The sequence below is a fragment of the Pelodiscus sinensis genome, chromosome 12 (assembly GCF_052426305.1).
Source record: "Pelodiscus sinensis isolate ZL-2025 chromosome 12, ASM5242630v1, whole genome shotgun sequence".
Lineage (NCBI taxonomy): Eukaryota > Metazoa > Chordata > Testudines > Trionychidae > Pelodiscus > Pelodiscus sinensis.
The window spans coordinates 38,144,434-38,164,209 of NC_143063.1; the positions used below are offsets into that span (position 1 = coordinate 38,144,434).

The 19,776-nt window shown below is 43.4% G+C and overlaps 1 protein-coding gene across 2 annotated transcripts in view; it reads left to right on the forward strand.

Moving 5' to 3' along the window:
* Nucleotides 1-19,776, forward strand: part of WWOX (WW domain containing oxidoreductase) — a 793,519-nt gene that overhangs the window by 200,934 nt on the left and 572,809 nt on the right. The window lies entirely within an intron of this gene.

The following is a 19,776-nucleotide window of genomic DNA, read 5'->3' on the forward strand; positions in this document are numbered from 1 at the left end:
AGATTGATCAGATCAATTAATCACAAAATTTGAGTGTTTTAGAATAATTAAATACCAGCTGTTGAGGATAAATTCCATCTATTGTGCTTTAACCCACATTTTGGCCCACTCTGATTGTTATGACTGTTTTAACTAGTAGTGATTTCCCCCTTGTAAATATTTCTGTAACATAAACCTGCTTTACTTCTCAAGAGAGCATACACTTTTAGACAGCTTTAGGGGAAAATAGCGTAGTGGCAAAAATATAGTGTAGAAAGAATGGTTTTATTTTGCTTTTGAGATATTGCCAAAGCTAAATCTCACATGGATATACAGATGACATTTGAGTACTTACAGGTCTTTCAGATTCAGAGAACTGTCAAAACTGAATTTCAATAGCAGTTACTTTATTGCCAAAAATCCTGTGTAACTATGCTTATCATATCACATCTTCCTACACTAAAACTTTCTTGTGTGTAAAACATAATGACAAATGGTGGAAACATGGCCATATTTTAATACCAACCCATTTTCATACTGATAAGCATTCTGATTTTACTGTTTCTGGGTTTTTAGCATGTTATATGCTTTGCAAAAGAAAGAATTATAGAAGTTCAATGAAGGATCGTAACTTTTTTTCCTATGCAAGTCTTAATTCGATTTGAATCCTGCAATTCCATTGCCACCCAGTCTGAACCATTAAGTTTACATATATCTTTAACCAGAAATGAGAAGCATGCTCAAATCAAGTTTTCCTGGAGGACTTAAAATCAGCATTTAAAAGCATAAGGCAATGTGGAATCAGTTTCTTAAGGCAAATCATGTCCATTTTGTCTTTGTGCAGTATATTTGGGATAGCAACTCATCTCCTTTGGCTTTATTTTGTGTTTCTGTGATGGAAAGTTTTTTTATTTTTTCACTCCTTTCAGTTTGGAAAGTGTCAGTAGCATGTTTTTAGTGGTACTATACTATAGGACAGTGCTCTTAGCCACAGCTTTGTCTTTAATCCTGAGTCTTTGCTCTCTCTCTCTTGCTGTGTGTGTGTGTGAGAGAGAGAGAGAGAGAGAGAGAGAGAGAGAGAGAGCGCACTTAAGGTTGTGTCTGTCATAAGACTTGTGGGGGTTTCACCGGTATGAGTCTTGAACAATATTTTTGTTTAAATTGTGATGTTGGATAGAAGCCAGATGCCACATACAACTGGGAGCAGTAGATCTTTTATCTGATAGAGAGGAGCAGGTACCTCCATCCAGTCATCTGCACTGGCAGATGAATGGGTTAGAAGACCTAATGTATCATTCTGTCTCATGTTTCTGTGATTTTAAACTGTACCTCGGTCTGGTCACAAAAGCAATTATGTCGCAGTAGTGTCTTATTACTATGTCGCTTGCAGTGTGTGTCTTGCAAAACATATCTGTACACTATTGATTGTTTTTATCTGTATTTTGTTTTTATTGCAGTAGTATCCAGAAAACCAATTGGATTGGTCCCCTTGTACTAGGTGCTATACAAACAAACTTAGAGTTTACAATCTTATGGGTAGATTGTGGTGCATTCTTCACACTTTCACAGGGGACCAAGGGGCATCCAGAGCACGGGGAGCAGCTTCTCCAAGGATTCTGTACCCCCCACAAGGAGGAAAGGAGAGGGAAGCCTCTCCCCGTTGCAGTGTGCTAGACAGAATATCTGTGCTGGTGCACCAGGAGATACATACTGTTCCAAGTAAAGAGCTTTTTACAATCCACCACATGCCTAGAACTCCTGGCACAGGACCAATAAAACAGCAGCACAAGAAAAACACAAAAGTATCTTCTGCTTCCTACATCAATGGCACAATTATCAGCTGAGTTCTGATTCCTGCATCTAAGTGGTGGTGAGACGTGGAATAGAGATTTGCCTCCTTTGGAACATGAGAGTTTGAGTGTTTCTGGTAGCAACCTGAAGAATGAAAAAAATGTCGTTGTCACAAGGTGACTGGTCCCTTTAAGGGAGAGGCAGATTCTGTGCACCTGTGACTCGTCAGCTGACTCGCAACTGAGCTTTACAGAAAGTACCTGAACCACATAAAGGAGCGTTCTCTGAGAGCAGACTGGAAGGGTCAGGGAGAGGCAGAAGTCCCTCTGCTGCTGTGGTAAATATTTGATAGTGTGTATAGAGGTTGTTTACCTGTCCTTGGACTTAGCTCAGGAATAACCAAACAAAGGACAAACTTAAGCAGCACTGAATCTTTATTAGTATGGATTCTTAAAGGTATAGCAATACCCACACACACATCACATTCATGCACACAGTTTAGAGGCAGGCTACAGGTGTGGCATAGATTATTTCTGATTTCACAGGCGGCTGGAGCTGACCAGGCATCAGCTTCTCGGAGACTGACCGTGAGGCCATGACAGTCCCTGATGTCCCTTCGGATCCATGGGAGGATGCTTCTTGTTCAGTCCCAGGTTTCACAAACTGTTACATGCCTTCCGAGAGGAGATTTTTTTTCCTGGCTGCTCAGCAATTAATTTATATACTTTGCAGGGTCCTTTCTTGCCTTAAAAAGATACAGATGTTCAACTGCCTTTTGAGTTGGTGTTTCTCATTCCTCTTCAAGTGCTTGCTCATGTCCATTTCATGTAGGTCTGTGCACACAGTGTACATGCGTCGATGGAACATTTTCTCTTAGCTGTACCTGTTGGGCCAGCAGGGGAGTCCATTGGAGTGGCCTCAGTATACCGGCCAATGTATACCCCTGCTGGCCCTCCATTCCCTCAGTTCCTTCTTACTGCCCCTGACCGTGGTTGGAACATGCTCTTGCTCTTGTCTAGCAAGCGCCCTTCAGCAGTCACTCCTTTCTAAAGCCCTTTGTTCTAGTTTCAGCAGTTATGGTTCTTATCAGTTCTCTAAGTAGTTGTTAAGTGTTCTCTTCTAGTGCTAAAGACCTACCACAGTCCTTGCTCCTTATGCTCAGCGCCTGCGGCCGGGCATGACCTGCTCTCAGGGCTTCAAACCCTGTGAAAAGTGCCAGAGGCCTATGCCCTGTGGTGACCCAAACTCTGCTTGCCTTAAGTACTTGGGAGAAGCTCACTTGTCCGAGGCCTGTAAAATTGCTAAGGCATTTAAACTGCGAACGAAGCAGGAGAGAGTCGCGCCTGAAAATCATTCTAATGGAGGCGTCTTTATGTCCAGCACCGGCGTCGGACCCGGCACCGGCAACGCAGAGTGCTCTAGCCTCGGTGTGGGAGGCGTCAGGCCACTCTTGTGCCTCCCCAGCATCACGCAAACCTTGGCACTGTTCCAGTCCCCGGTGTCTCCGAAGAAGAGGAGGTTTAGCAGGTGTAGGTCAACCCCACGGTGCATGCCCTCCATGCGCCCTTACGTGGGGCGTGCGGCACCATCAGGCACTGAGCTCGGAACGTCTCGGTTGGGCAAGCAACCAAGTTCGCACCAGGATGCCAACCTGATGGGGGACTTCCCAGAGCTCTGTACTCCGGAGGCTTTCGAGGTGCCAGGAATCTGATTGAACTGTCCTACTCTCCTACACCAGCACCGACCTCAGGAAAGGATTGGGACCCCAGGTGGCACCAATTAGAGCCTAGGGCGCTGGGAGGCCCAGCATTGGATCATAAGAAGCACCGCTCTGTTGTGGTCACCTCCCATGCTGCTCCAGCCCCAAGTGCTGCCTGGACCCAGCACCAGGCTGAGGGTCTCGACCGGCACCGAATGCAGCACTGGCCACCGCGACCCATTCAGTGCTTCCCAGGCCTAGCCTGGCCATACCTCCTCATTCTCCCCGTGTGCACTGGGGTAAGCCGGAGTCGATGGCTCGGCACGCCGCGTCAGCCAGATCACCAACTACGTCTGCGTCCACCCTGCCATGTTCGGCATCAGAGTATTCAGCTGACTCAGAGGTGGAGTCCATGTGGTCGTTCAGGGGATCCAGATCCTGGCACCGATCATGACACCAGAGTGCCTCCACTCATCATCAGCAGCATCAATAGGCGCAGCCAATCCTGGTACTGGTGATGCTACAGTCCTGGCCCCCACAGGCTCCAGGACTGTCTCAGTGGCTGTTCTGGACCTGATGGGCCTACCACCAGAGCCAAGGCATGGGCTTCTCCAGACTGAAGTCGGTTCTCTCTGGGTCCAAGGCACCCCCTTCAGCGACTCCACTGACCCGGTTGCCTACGTCAGGGCAGTTACTTCCCCCAGGCCAAACCTCCCCACAACCCTTTCTGGGACCATCTATTCCCTTTCCACCAGGCCTGGGTGGACCGTTGGGTCCTAGAAATGGTGGGAAGGGGGTACGTCATCCCCTTCCGTTTTCCTCCTTCCTCCCATTCCCCTGCTCCGTCCCTTTTCAGGGACCCCTCTCATGAGCATCTCCTGCAGGTGGAGGTGTTTCAGCTCCTCACCCTGGGAGCTGCAGAGGCAGTTCCCCCGGAGGTGTTGGACGGGGGCTTCTATTCCTGGTATTTCCTGGTCCCCAAAGCCAAGGGTGGGTTTTCTCCCATCCTGGACCTCCAAGATCTCAACTCCTTCATTGTCAAGACGAAATTCAAGATAGTGACTTTGGCTTCCATTATTCCTTCCCTAGCCCCCGGAGACTGGTACATTGCCCTTAATCTAAAGGACATGTTTTTTCATATTTCTATTGTGCCTCACCACCATTGGTTCCTTTGTTTTATGGTGGGCAAGGACCATTATCAGTTTACGGCCCTCTCCTTTGGGCTGTCCATGCCCCTTTTCCTCCCCCCAGGTCTTCACAAATTTCATGACCATCATTGCTGCTGCTCTCCAAAAACAAGACATCCAGGTGTTCCCATGCCTGGATGACTGGCTCCTATGGGGGCGCTCTGCTAACCAGGTACAGGCCCACATCACCCTCATTCAAGAACTCTTTCGGGAGCTGGGTCTGCTTCTGAATGTGCCCAAATCGACTCTGGTGCCTACCCCAGTGATAGAGTTGGTGGGTGCCAATCTAGACTTGACAACAGCTAAGGCCTCCCCCCCCATATCCCACTTCCTGGTAATCAGGTCGGTTGTCTGGGACATGCAGGCGTTCCTGATAACCACACTCAGAGCCTGCATGCGTCTTTTGGGCCTAATGGCCACGTGCATCTATATTATACAGCACACCAGGCTCCTCATGCACCCACTGCAGATGTGGTTGGCGTGGACTCACAACCCATTCTCTCATGCATGGGACAGAGTGGTGACAGTTTTCCTCCTCCCTCCCCCGACGTCCTTCCCTTCCTGGACTGGTGGACCCGGGAGGAGGAGGTCTGTGCCAGAGTCCCGTTCTCTAGGCTGCTACCGACCCTCTGCTTGTGACGGATGCGTAATATACTGGTTGGGGGGCCCATCTCGGAGACATATGGACATGAGGTATGTGGTCAAGGGACAATCTCTTCTTGATCATCAATGTCAAGGAGGTGCGAGTGGTCCACCTCGCCTGTGTGGCCTTCTTCCACCAGCTCAGGGGCAAGTCGGTCCTCATCCTGTCCGACAACACATCGGCAGTCTCGTACATCAACAGATAGGGAGGGGCCCACTCTCCTTATCTGTGTCGGCAGGCCCTTCACTGTGAGATCTCTGCATCGAGGCGGGTATCCACCCAATTGCCTCCTATCTCCCAGGCTCCCAGAATACTCTGGCAGACTGGCTGAGCAGGTTCTTTTCGGCCACGAGTGGACCCTCAGGGGGATGTAGCCCTGGACATCTTCCGCAGGTGGGGGTTTCTCCGTCTGGACCTGTTCATCATGCATCAGAACAGGAAGTGCTTGGGGTTCTTTTCCCTCATGGGCCTGGGAAGGGGCTTTCTGGGAGATGCATTATTAATTCCCTGGCCCGGTGGTCTGTTATTCCCACCATTCCTGCTGATCCACTGGGTGCTTCTGTGGGTGCAGGAATCCAGGGCATCCCTGATCCTCATTGCGCCTGCATGGTTTTCCATCCTCCTGAGCCTGATGTGCAAAAGGCCAGTCACGCTTCCACTAATTCCTGGCCTGATCACGCAGGACTTTAGCAGACTTCGCCGCCTGGACCTGCGGACCCTGCACCTGATGGCATGGAAGCTCCGTGGTTGACCGTGGTGGAGCGTCAGTGTTCGGCCCGTATACAGGAGGTATTACTGGGGATCAGGAAATCTTCCACTTATCTGGCTAAGTGGAAGTGGTTTTATATCTGGTCTACCCAAAGGGCAGTGTCCCCTATGGATGCGCCAGTCCCCCTGGTCCTGGACTACTTTCTGGATCTTAGGCTTCAGGGGTTCTCCTCTTCCTCGATTAAGATTCACCTAGTTGCCATCTCTGCTTTTCACCCAGGTCCCAGATATAAGACCCTTTTTGCAGATCCGATGGTAAACAGGTTTTTGAAGGGCCTGGACAGGCTTGATCCACATGTTCGGCAGCCCGTTCTCCAGTGGCATTTTAACTTGTCCAAACTCATGGGACCTCCATATGAGCCCCTGGCGACATGTTCGTTGCTACACCTGTCTTATAAGGTATCCCTGCTGATGGCCATCACATCAGCCAGGCACATGTCCGAGCTGAGAGCTCTCACTTCGGATCCCCCTTATACAATTTTCTTTAAGGACAAAGTCAGGTTACGCCTGAACCCTGCCTTCCTGCCTAAGGTCGTGTGGAACTTCCATGTGTCTCGGGACATTTCCCTGCCAGTGTTTTACCCCAAGCCCCATGCATTGGGTAAAGAGCAGGTGTTTCATGCTTTACATGTTAGGAGGGCTTTAGCCTTTTATTAAGAGAAAACAAAGCCCTTCTGCAAGTCACCTGAGCTCTTTGTTGCCATTGCGGAGCAGCTGAAGGATCAGCCAGTGTCTGCGCAAAGGATCTCCTCTGGGATCACGGCATGTATTAAGGAATTCTACAGCCTAACAGGGATCCCGGCTCCTCCCCTCACGGCCACTCTACGAGAGCACAGGCTTCCTCAGCGGTTTTTGTGGCTTAGGTCCCAATCCTGGATATCTGCAGGGCCGCCACGTGGTCCTCTGTCCACACCTTCGCTAACCATTATGCACTGACACATCAGGCAAGGGAAGATGCTGCCCTGGGTTGGGCTGTCCTCAACTCAGTGGAAGGTTAGAACTCCAATCCTGCCTCCTGGGGTTTCTGCTTTGGAGTTACCTACATGGGATGGACATGAGCAAGCACTCGAAGGAGAAAGAATGGTTACTTACTTCGTAACTATTGTTCTTTGAGATGTGTTGGTCATGTCCATTCCAAATCCCATCCACCTTTCCTCCTTCGGAGTACTCCCGTAAGAAGGAACCAAGGGGGTGGAGGACCAGCAGGGGTATATATTGGCTGATATATTGGTGCTACTCCAGAGGGCTTCCCCTGCTGGCCCAACAGGTACTGCTAAGGGAAACATTTCTGATGATGAGTGCATGCTGCACGCACGCACCTACATGTAACAGACATGAGTAACACATCTCAAAGAACAACAGTTATAAGGTAAGTAACCATTCTGTCCCACTTCACTCATTCCATGGGTTACATACATATTCATAAGCATACATTAAGCAATGTAGTTTCTAGGCAAAGTCCAGCCTTATGGCCTTGACGTAGCAAAAATCCTAACATGGTATGGGTTAACACAACAAGAAAACTTAACAACAAGCTTAACATAAATCATGTTGCTTGACATTTAACATAAATTGTAGCTGAGAGAGCCATGTTCAAAGAAAAGAGGAAAACAAGGGAGTGTGCCCAGCCAGTAAGACTCCAATGGGGATGGGTCGTGTCTGGCTGGATACAGGGGTTAATGCAATCCTTGCTCCTCCTGAGGCTAGAGGGACCACAAGTGCCAGTAATAGGGGAGAAGAGGAATCCTCTGCCACTGTCATTCCAAATGGGAAATTTAATCACGGGGAAGAGGGAGGGTCAAAGTTGTAGTATGCCTAGGATTCCTGATTGCCTTACTTTGACCTGGTCAGATCGGAGGGATAGATGTGCATGACTAGGCAGAGGGGGATGTAATGATTAAAACATGTCTAGAAAAATGACCCCATGTGAATCATGGGATGTGGTGGTATGATCCATAGAAGTAAATTCTTCACAAAAAGCCAGTTCAGAACTATTATACTTTACTGTTGTTGGGTCATTGCAGAGTCTGTGAGTGGTTGCATTTCTGATGGCATGTGCCTTTGAAAACTTAGTTCGCTGATCTACCCAGCCACTCCACCACAGTGGCTCCACTTTCACCTTTCCCTTTGAAATGATTCCCTCACAAGAAGTGGTAGTACCAGGGTGAGGACAGAAGAACATATTTCAATCTCGGCTGTAGTGAACCTTGCTATCGAAGTTGTGCAAGTCACACCCTTATATCCATATGCAGCATTCTCCCCTTCAAGTCCCGATGGTTTATTGGATGTTTCTGTTGTGGAAACCTCTAAGAATTTTTCTGGTTTATGAATGTTCTGGAGCTAAAAAAGCATCACTTTGGCATCAGCTGCTTATTGTTCAGTTGAAAGGGCCAGACCAGCCTGTTTGTTTTGTTTTGTACCAAGAGGTGATTTGGCTTTGGAATTGCAAAATAGTAAACCAATCTTCTAAGTGCTTTATCCACCACACACAACATGTGGGGTTGGAGTATGCATTATCACCATTTATAAACACCTTTTACCTCCCTGATATACATGCATGCATCATAGCATTTGCATCTATTTCATCTGTAATTGTGTTCTGGGCCCATGATATCTGATGCCTGTCTAAGAGTGTGGGATGTGATACATTCAGACAACTACATGTCTTAGTAACTTATTTTGTTCAATCATGTACTTCACTAAAACCATCCTGCTGTTACGGACAGAGAGATCTAATATTTCAGTTCTAAAATCTGCAAAATATCTACCTTGTCCTCATTCTTCCATGGTACCTATATGCCCATTATATAAGACCATTGCATAGCTAGATGCAGTTAGAGTTTGCTCTCTGCTCAGGAGTGAACAATAGGGGTGTGTCTACATAGCAAAGTTATTTTGGAGTAATGGCCATTATTCCAAAATAACTATGTGAGCATCTACACAACAATTCCATTATTTTTAAATAATTTTGAAATAACAGACGGCTTATTCCAACTTCCATAAACCTCATTCTGTGAAGAATATCGCCTGTTCTGAAATAGCTATATTTTGAAATAAGGTGTGTGTAGACGCTCCACTTCTGCTATTTCAAAATAGCCCCTCTCCAGGGCCTTTCTAAGTTATTCCTCCTGGGGCTCTAAATCTACATTAGGGAAGCCTGCCTCAGACTAATTTTGAGGCTTCCCTGCAGTGTAGATGTGCTATTTCGAAATGAACTATTTTGGAATAATTATTCTGGAATATCTTATTCCAAAATAACTGTGCAGTGTAGATGTCACCTAGCAGAAAAAAATAAATCTATTGTGGTTGACATCTCAGGTGTATCCTCATAGCAGTGCAGATGAGCTTGTCGTAGGGTATTCTCCTACTTGTCTTTTGGCCATCTTGAGCCAGACAGTGGAAAATCAAAACAGTTTAAAGTAACATTATAAAGAGAGTAATAAAATTGTATTGCTGCAAGATCTGATTAATTTGGGGAAATATTTGTAAACGGTATTTCAATTTTTTTCATCATTTTTGGTCATTTTAAAAAAAGCAGTACTTGCCAGCAATTGCCTTTCAGTCGTATTGGAGCTGAAACTAACACTTTATACTTATACGGCACTTTTCATGCTTAGTCTCTCCGCGGTTATTTTCCTATGCGAAAAATAAGATGTGCCTGTGGTAAGATGTGGCAGTTGCTGACTGGTTAATCGTAGCACAACAGTGGTTCCTGTTGTAGCTAGAGAGTAGTTACAAATTATGTTTCTGAACTAAAATGTATACTCTCCTTTTCACTGAGCCTCACCCAAAGTAGAGAGGACCAGAATTTTGGTGCCTCCCCGAACTTTGTGAATGAACTAATTTTAAAAGATTCCTGCAAAAGAACCCTGAAATCTTGTTAGCGCAATTAAAATTTCAGAGCATGCTAAAAATTTGCTCCAGAATATTACCGCTCTCTGAATTTTCATATACTAGAAATTTACATGTACTGCAACTGACTAGAAATTTGTTAGATTATGTTCACTCATTTTAACCACAATGAAATCATAGGAATAATTTAGCTTTTTATACAAAATAAATATACATAATATATTATAAAATTTAAGCTCTTTTACATAAATTATTACATAATTAACTCCTGGCATTTTTAATCCAACTCTAAAACCATGTGATATGACTTAAATGAATGATCAGCATTCACATTATGCCAGAATGCTTAAAAAAATGTATGGTAGATTTTTCTGTCAGATACAATTGTTTTCACTGCATATGGTACTTTGGAATTTCAATATAGTTTCTTTATAAGTCTGTAAAAAACCAGTTTAATCCCTTTGGCATGTATAGAAATACTTTCTGTGAATTAAAACTAGTAACAGTGGAACTATTCAATTTTTCTTTTGAGCTTAGAATACTTTTGGCATTCTGTCAGTGCCATTCAGACATAAAGCAATGTTCCAGCAAAACATGTATATTTAAGACACATTTAAAAAAGATCCAGGTTGACTTAAAAATGCGATCAAGTGCATAGCTGAGAAGTTACTATTGCATACAGCAAATATCTTACCTTTAAATAAGATTAAAAGTTGTCTGCATTTGAAATGTACATAGTAAAATTAGGGTGAAACTCCTACATGTGTGCTTTTGTTCTTTACTAAAACCTGGGGATTGACTGACTACATACATTTTTGCTCTTTTTAGCTATGCTACATAATTATTCTGTCTTGGTTGCAAGTGTCAGGCTATGTGTCTCTAGCAGCTAATATTCAGTATTTTTTAAATTAAAATTCTAAAGTTCACAATAGATCAGTGGCAGCAGAGATCATGTGCTCACCAGATCTCTTCAATTTCATCCAGTGTATCAGATATGAATATGTGTTTTGGGAACATTAGAGATTTCCTTGTTCAGGTATATTCATATATTTTTTTTTAAAGTAAGTAATCCATGTAAAAGTTAATTGGGGTGGACATTTCATTGGTTGTTTTTTTGCTTATTGGCAGTGAAGATATAAAGGATCCCTCATTTTGCTTTTTGTATATGTGTGTTGCATGCACACTAGAATTGCCAATTTTAAACCAGGATCCAAACCAGGAAGATGCTGATGGTACACTTTCACAATTGCTTTGTCTAAAATATGTTGGCTTACCATTTGTGTTTAGAGGGTGACCCTGACTCTTCATAAAACTACAGGGAAAAAAAGAGTTTTGTCGTCTTTTGGCATCTGAGGCTATAGGGGCTGTTTTCACCATTCAGGGTACTCAAGTACTGACTTTGGGCATTTTGGCTCAATCTGTATCTAACTTCTTGGCTCTGAAAATAAAGAGGATGAAAAAAGACACCACTTTCTTTTGAACTCATTTTTGCTTCCTCTTCAATACAGCCAAGATCAATGCTGCTTGTGTTGCCAAAAAGATATTTAAAACTATCTCTGGTGACATCTCTGGCCAAAGTCTCAGCACAAGGAGTGATACTGACAGACTTCAAAGTAAGTGCCCCCACCTTTACCATCAGAGGCTCTCCAAGTGAGCTCTGCATGCAACTTTAGTACAGAACGGGGCCCTAATTTACTATGTAAAATTGATCTAAAAAAGTCAGTCAATCTTGTGATCAATCAATGATCTATGTTTATGAAATACATCGAACAGATTAAATAATAACATTCTTATTACATTACCTAATGAAAGGTGCAACATAATTGCTGAGTAGAAACTCCACCCCAAAAAGGGCTAGTAAGCAATAATAACCCCTCAGTTCTCTCTAATATTAAAGGCAAAACCCTGAGTAAACAGATAGGCCTTCCAGCATACTCAAAAGCTCAAGCTCTGCTGAAGAATTGAGAAGAGTAAGTTCCATAGTTCAGGGTACTTCATCAAAATCTTCCTCTGGATTCCACCTGTCTATGGGTGTGTCTAGACTACAGGGTTTTGTCGACAAAACTATACCTGCGTCTACACTACCGCTGAGTTCTGTCAACATAACGTTGACAGAACTCAGCAGTTTTGTCGACGCTGGTAAACCTCATTTTACGAGGCATAACGCCTTCTGTCGACAGAGTTTGTCGACAGAAGGTGTTATTGCATGTAAACTGTCCTTTGCGTCTACACTACCATGTCGACGAAGCAGCTTGCTTTGTCGACAGAACTGAATGTAGTGTAGACGCTCTGTCGACAGAAGTTTTGTCGACAGTATCTGTCGACAAAACTTCTGTCGACAAAAGCCTGTAGTCTAGACATACCCTATATCTTTGCCCTGTTAATTTGAACAGTTTGCATGATAACATCTCTTGGGGAGGAACACAGCTATAGACTATAAACCTGTAGCCCCCTGTAGCACGTATTTCACTAATCCAGTTTGTAGGTGATAAAGGCCATAGATAACTGAAGAGGTCCGCTGCCAAGAGAAACAATTACAGTGTGCTGTTCAGGCAGGTTGGGTGGGTAGAGAGAGAGGGAAAAACACTTTAAATGGAGCATATTTTGATTTGGGAATCACTAAGTTAATAAATATGGCACCTAACAATGACATGATCAAAGAATCATTTTCTGAGCAGAAAAGCATGTTAGTCAGAAACTGTCTTCTTGAATAAAGAATCCAATCTATTTCCACAAGATTTAACCAACCGTGAGGGCCAAATTGGTTATATAAGCATGTAAAATATTTATGATTTAATAAACATGATTAAAAATATCTTGCTGCAAATGAAGCAGTAAGCATTTTGCAGTTCTATAGCTTAATGGGTAACGAAAGAATAAAAACAGAATATGTGTATTTAATATTTTAATATCACAAAGGACAGCAGTAACCTCAATAACTATTTAGTAGATTGTTTAAATATATTTACTCTTTTGTGAAAAGAATCAGACAAGAGATAATCCGAAACACTGAGGCAGACTCTTTGGGCACAATAGCATGGTTGCTTTATAGGTCACATGAGAAGGGCTGCACATTGGCCATATGTGTCTTAGTCCTAGAATCCAAAACTTTGTGGTTTACTCTGGAAAGGTTGTGTTTCTTCATTAGCTGTTCCCAGGGCTTAGGAAATCCCAGAGGATGTCAGAGTACATTAATTTTTATCATAATATGGAATCTTTCAGGCCTGAATGGCAGCGTGCAGCTGGGGGCTTTCTCAACTTTCCTACAATTGCACATATCTCTAGACGAAAGAGAGGATGGAGTTGCCATTGGCAAGCAAAACATATACTGTTTGCATGTTCACCTGATCAACCAAGGTTTTGAAAACATTTTCTAAGGACTTTACCATGTTAGGAGTCACTTTTTAAAAAAACAGCGGATTACTTCTTTTATTATATATTTTTTCCTGCTTTTAAGAGGGGCTTCGTGGATATGCTTAAAAATTGTACCTCTTGAAATATATTCTGAACTAACAGATACTTTCACAATTATCGTAGAAATGAATACTCATTGTGCACATCCATCAGGTTTATGTTTAATAGGTCCTGGCTGTAGATGTTTATAATAAATTAATTACAATGAGAGTTTGAAAATAAATGCACTTGTCCACTTGAAAGTGGAAAACTATGCTAAGTGAGTGCCTACAACAACAGAGAAATTTACCGGACTATGGACGCTTTCCTTGCTGCTGCTTGTAGAAGAAGTGGGTTGTGCCATCTACATTTTTTTTATTCATTTCTAAGGTGCTGCAGGACTATTCATTGTTTTTAGAGAGAAAGAAATTTCTCCTCTATGCTGAGGTAGCAGGGCTAAAAGCAAGGTAGCTGGGTGGTAATGGAGCGAATAGAGTTGTCACTGCAAAAGATTTGATGGCAGGAAAGGGAGAGAGGGCATGGTATTTTTTCTTCCCAACAGTCAGAAAGGAGGGAAGATCAATGTGAAGGTTGGGAGGCCTCACATCAGCGTCCAAGGAGATTGGTCAGGTGAGAAGTCTTGTCTTCCTCCCCAAATCTCCATGCTCACATTTTCAACAAATAGGAAAGTGAGAAATACTTAAAAGGGGTATGGGGAACTGATACTGGTTTGCAGAGTAGTAACATGCAGTTTGGGTTCCATAGATGTGCTAAGGTATAGCAACTGGACATAAAATAACCTGTAGTCATCATGAACAGGACAGATTATGAACAGGAGGTGAACAAAGATTCTACCAGCCTCTCTCCTGTGACCCCCATGAAGGAATACCAAAAAAAACCATGAAAAAACTGCTCATGAAATTCCCTGATGCTACTCAGGAGCAAATTTATGCTAACACCTTCCGACCAGGAACTTTCTCCCTAGGATTCTACCTGGTAATCCTGGACATCCCACCATCTCCAGCATTGGCACACTTACCACAGGATTATTTGGCTATATCGACTCCCTCCTCAGACCCTGTGCTACCAACACTCCTAGCTACCTCCGCGATACCGCTGACTTCCTGAGGAAACTCCAAAACATCAGTAGTCTTCCTGAAAATACCATCCTGGCCACCATGGATGTAGAAGCCCTCTATACCAACATTCCATACAAAGACGTATTACAGACCATCAGGAGCACCATCCTCGATAACAACACTGCACACCTGATTACAGAGCTCTGCCACTTTGTCCCCACCCACAACTACTTTCAATTCAGAAACAATTTCTATCTCAAAATCAGCAGCACAGCCCTGGGCACTTGCATGGCACCAAAATATGCTAACATCTTCATGGCTGACCTTGAACAATGTTTTCTCAGTTCTCACCCCCTTACACCTCTACTTTACTTACGCTACATCGATGACACCTTCATCATATGGACCCATGGAAAAGAGACTCTTGAAGAATTCCACAAGGATTTCAACAACTTCCACCCTACTATCAACCTCAGCCACAAGGGAAATCCACTTCCTGAATACTACAGTACAGTTAAATAATGGACAAATTTCCGCCACCCTATATAGGATATCTACTGACCGCTACATTTACCTTCATGCTTCCAGCTTCCATCCCAGATGCATTTTTTAGTTGATTATATCCAGCCATGCCTTTCAATACAATCAGATTTGCTCCGACCTCACAGAGAGAGACAATCACCTACAGGATCTTTACAGAACATTCCTAAAACTGAGATACCCACCTGGGGAAGTGAAAAACAAATTGACAGAGCCAAAAAAATACCCAGACACGAACTACTTTAAGATAGACCCGAAAGAGAAAATAACAGAGTTCCTCTTGTTGTGACCTACAGTCCACAACTCATTATACACAATCCCCTCCAATGCATTATGCACAATCTACAACCCATCTTGGAAAATGATACCTCACTCTGAGGCCTTAGGAGAAAAACCTGTTCTTGCTTACAGACAACCCCCTAACCTGAAACACATTCTTTCTGATAACCATGCCACACAACCACATCATAAGCCTCCAGGAACCCAACCCTGCAACCAAAAAAGATGCCAACTCTGCCCACATATCTACACTGGCGAATTCATCACTGGAGCAAACAACATAAGCCACAAAATCAGAGGGTCATTTTAATGCACATCCAGTAAATTTGATCTATGCCATTAAAAATGCCAGAAGTGCCCCACTGCAATATATATTGGACAAACTGGATGGTCTCTGCAAGAGAGAATCAATGGACACAAATTGGATATATGTAAAGGAAACATACAGAAGCGTGTTGGTGAGCATTTCAGCTTCCCTAACCACAGTCTGACAGACCTGCAAGTAGCTATCTTGTCACAAACCAGCTCCATAAACTAGATCCACAGGGAAGCCCTGGAATCACAGTTTATCCACAAATTCAGTTAATGTGCTAATGGATTAAATTGTGATATGGGTTGGTGGGGACTCTGCCTACCAAATAACCACTGAAGGTCCTAACAGCTCCCTGAGTGGTATCCTTCCTGTTTTAGGAATCTATTAACTTTGATTTTTATCTGCTTAGGTTTAAGTACCCATTCTCCAGATACTTAATGATGCTCTGTCTCCTCCCCCTCCCCCCCTCCCCCCCCCTATTTATTTTGAGTTTTCATATCCCCAACTCATAACTATGGTCATCTGAAAAAGAGGGCTATGCCCACGAAAGCTCATGATGCCATCTACATGTTTTGTGAGTCTATAAACTGCTACCAGACCATTGTTGTTGTTTTCTGTAACAGACTAACTTGGGTACCCCCTGAAGTTCATGGTTTTTCAAGTCAAAGTTTAGTTTGAAATGCTGCCTTATGGAGGGATATTAGGATGAGGACCAGAGCTGATACTTGTTCTGGGTTGTCTCAGTACCCTAAAGCTATGTCTAGACTACAGGGAAGATTAAAAAGAGGATATAAACCTCATTTTTTAAGGAAAAGCGGCTTTTCAAAAAAAGGGGGGGGGAGCTCCTGAAAAAAACGCGTCTAGACTAGTTTCACTTTCAAAGCGAGATCGAAAGAAGATATACAAATTCCACGGGAATTTGCATATCCTCTTTTGAATCTTCCCTGTAGTCTAGATGAGCCTTGAGTGTAACTGTGATCAGGTTATAGTCCCCATGAAAGGAAGTCCCTTGTGATGGATTTTTTTTTTAAGGCAGCACCTGCCTTCTTTATTCCGATGTTGACCTTTTAGTTTTTGTGTGTAGAATAACAAGCCCTCCGTAAAGAGGAGAACTAAGCCTGTTTGCTGTCTATTGACATCTAGGAACGCGTGGGCAATAAGCGGCCTGTGGGCTGCTAGACACTTCATTCACCTGTGTGTCCAGCTGCTCACCGCTCCCGTTGGCATTGGTTCACCTTTCCTGGCCAATGGGAGCTATGGGAAGTGGTGGCTCAGCTCACACCACTTCCCACAGCTCCCATTGGCTGGGAATAGTGAACTGTGGCCAATGAAAACTGTGAGCAGCCGTACCTGCGGATGCACAGATAAATAAAGCATCTGGTAGCCTGCCAGGGCCTAACCCTTGTAAACCGCATCCGCCCAGTGGGTGGTTTATTGCTCCCCGCCTCCCCCCCCCCCCCCGATCTAACGGCATCTAGGCTCTTATATCACCAGTGTCAGAACACCATATTCCAGAAATAATTAGAAATACTAATATTTTTCACTTCCTTCACAGGAAGAAAGAATAAGTTACTTGAGATTTGCTGGCTTCTCTTGTGTCCATTATCATACAAGAGGAATGTACTAGCAGGAATAAAAACAAGACACAAGGATGAATTTTACATTTAATTCTGGATGCAGTCAGATATTGGTCACTTATTTCTTTTTATTAGTAAGTTCTGGATTCATAGAAGTGCTGAATGAAGTGTGGGGAGAGGGCTGAGCTGTACAAGCCTCGGTAGATGTGGTTTCTGGAGGCAGATGGACAATTTCCCATAATGTTCTTGGAGTTTGGTCTGAGTGAAGGAACTAAATCATTTCAGTCCATTTCTATTCACCCTTGTAGCCTCTTGGAGATGGGGAAGGAGTATTTGCTAATCAACAGCATCAAATGTGTCAGAGAAGTACAACAGGATGTGAGTGGATGTATTTCTCTCTGTGGATAAGAGGGGATCATCCATCTGGGCTATGGGTGCTGTCTGTGTAGCTTGTCTCGCAGTGAAGCCTGTCTGACAAGCATCTGCAACACAGGAAGCTGACAGATGGCTTTGGAGGCTATTTTTTTTTGCTGTCTTCTCAATCCGCTTGCTTAGAAAAGGGAAATCAGACATTAAGCGATAGTTTATAAAACTCCATCCTCATGCAATGGTTTCTTTAGTACTGGTCATCAGACTATTCTATGCTTTAAGATGGTTAGTAGTTACCTCTGAAATTAATTGAGTCTGTTAGTGGGAGCTCTAAGTGTTCTCTTCGCGGTATAGAAAGACAAATATCAGAATCACAGCTGGTTGTACAGATTGCCCTCATTCCTGCGAGGACTGCTGATCGTGTGAAAGGGCTAAATTTCAAAAAGATGAGCATTGTGTTTCTGGTTCTTCTTCTAGGCTTAGCTTATTGTTCCTTGTGGCCCATGAGGCTGTCTTGGATATGAGTGAATTTTCTGTGAAGTATGATGCTTCTCCACAGCAAGAAGCACCCAGTTTCTGGGAGTTTATTGGAACTCGTCTAAGTTTAGAGTTATGAGGCAGAAAAGTTTGGTGTGTTGTGACTTTGCTACCTCTATGGCAGAGGAGTCACATCTCTGAATCCACTTGTGGCTGTGATATAGGTCTACAGTTGCTTATGGGACTGAGGGGTTATGGCAAAGCCTTTTCTGTTAAATTTCTGTATAATACCAAACGGTATGAACTTTTCAAATCACTCGAGCAGTGCCCCAGATGGTATGACATTCTGCTGCCTGGGAAGCTTTGAGAACTATTCCCTTTGCATAACTTTCTAGTTAACTGTTTCATTGTGCTCTGAATGGAAGAACACCAAAGCCAAAAACTGCATTGACATTTTGGAGTGTGTTTGTTTAACCTCCTAATGCATGGGCTACCTTTGATGGAAAATATTATTCTTCCATTTGCAAATCTGCAGTAATTAACTCCCTTGAAAGTAGCTCCTGCTTCACAAGGCCAGTTCACAAGACTGTTGACAGATCATAGTTTTGCATCATATGCTAACAAATCGATTGTTAAATTCCATAACTAATTGATTTATAGAGATGACTTAATTTCCATATCTCATTCATTTATTAACATATGCAGTGCACAGTTTCTATTTGGATTACTTTATTTCTTCCAATGGTTGATTCAGTATATCACGTATGATCTGAATAATCATAGAGTTAGTGACATTTCATGTGTATGAGCTGTGTGCAGATATTTTCTCTGTGGGCATTAATAGAAAAAATATCCTTACTAAATCAGAGCACATTTACAGTCACCAAATTCTAGCTATTCATCAGCTTAGAGGGAGATTTTTTTTACAACCAGAGAACTGCTTGCCATGAAAACATTACATTGTTGGTTCTGCTTTGCTGGTGATAGTAAGAAACAGTGACATTGTACTATGTTGGAGCAGCTTCTATGCTGGTCCCAGTACATTCTTAAATTGTAATGGTAGAGTGTGTTAGCTCAGTTGGCGCAATGTAAGTCACTAGCTGAAGACAGTTTAAGGAGACATAAGGGTAAATGTTCAAAACTGTACAAGGTTTCAGCTGTATGGTACTTACAGGAATGTCAAATAGGAGTCATACAGAGAGCTGCCTCACCATGTCAACACTAGGCATAACCGTAACAGAAAATCCTGCCTGCTGCTGACTTTTTTGTTGCTATTTACCTGTAACTTTGATGAAGAATAGTAGCAGGCTGCTTTAAATGCAGAAGATTTATTTTATAGGGGTCAAAACCAAGGCTAATGCAGACCTCCCCAGTTTTTTTAATAAACTGGTGAAATCAAGGTCATAGTCCTGCTAGCCACTGAAACTATTTCAGTCATAAAGCAAGGCTTTAGTATCAGATGTGTGGTGTGACTTGCCATGTAGCCTGAAAATTCAGATACTGCACAATAAGTTGTTCAGTGATAAAAAGCACTGCACCTTGGAGACTAGAATCTGTCCTTGGTGGCTGCAATTCATGGTCGTATGAGGGCTGTTGCATGGCTAATGTGAAATAAGTAGGTGATCACTGTTCACTTCTTATTGGCTAAGTGTCCACATCACAAAAGAACTGCCATCACGATTGACACTAATTGGCCCCATGTTAGCAGTCTCACTAGAGAGACCAGCGACTTAATGGACGTGGATCTCAGTCCAAAAGGTGGCCCTTCCGGAACAGAAATGAGGCTCTGTCGCCATCTCTGCTGATGCTTCCCTCTGGATAAAGAGAACT